Below are 261 nucleotides of genomic sequence, written 5' to 3'. Positions count from 1 at the left end.
GTGTCCCTTCTTCTTTGATTAAAAAATTAGCAACAAGGTTTTTATTTCTTATCTGTTCAGCAATTTAACTATAGTTCACTTGCTCTAGAAGTTGTCCTGACTGAAATCAGTCTGTCAGTTCCTCGTAATATTAATTGTAGCATACATAAAATGTGTTTACCAACATCGATGCCACCATTGTCTCTGCAACTTTGTCTATCTGTCTTTTCAATTCAATTCAGTTTATTCATGTGTACAGATTGACAGCATTACAGAGTTATA

Source organism: Cyclopterus lumpus, chromosome 13 (assembly GCF_009769545.1).
Source record: "Cyclopterus lumpus isolate fCycLum1 chromosome 13, fCycLum1.pri, whole genome shotgun sequence".
Taxonomy (NCBI): domain Eukaryota; kingdom Metazoa; phylum Chordata; class Actinopteri; order Perciformes; family Cyclopteridae; genus Cyclopterus; species Cyclopterus lumpus.
The sequence above is the reverse complement of the archived record's forward strand: the minus strand, read 5'-3'. Positions refer to the sequence as shown.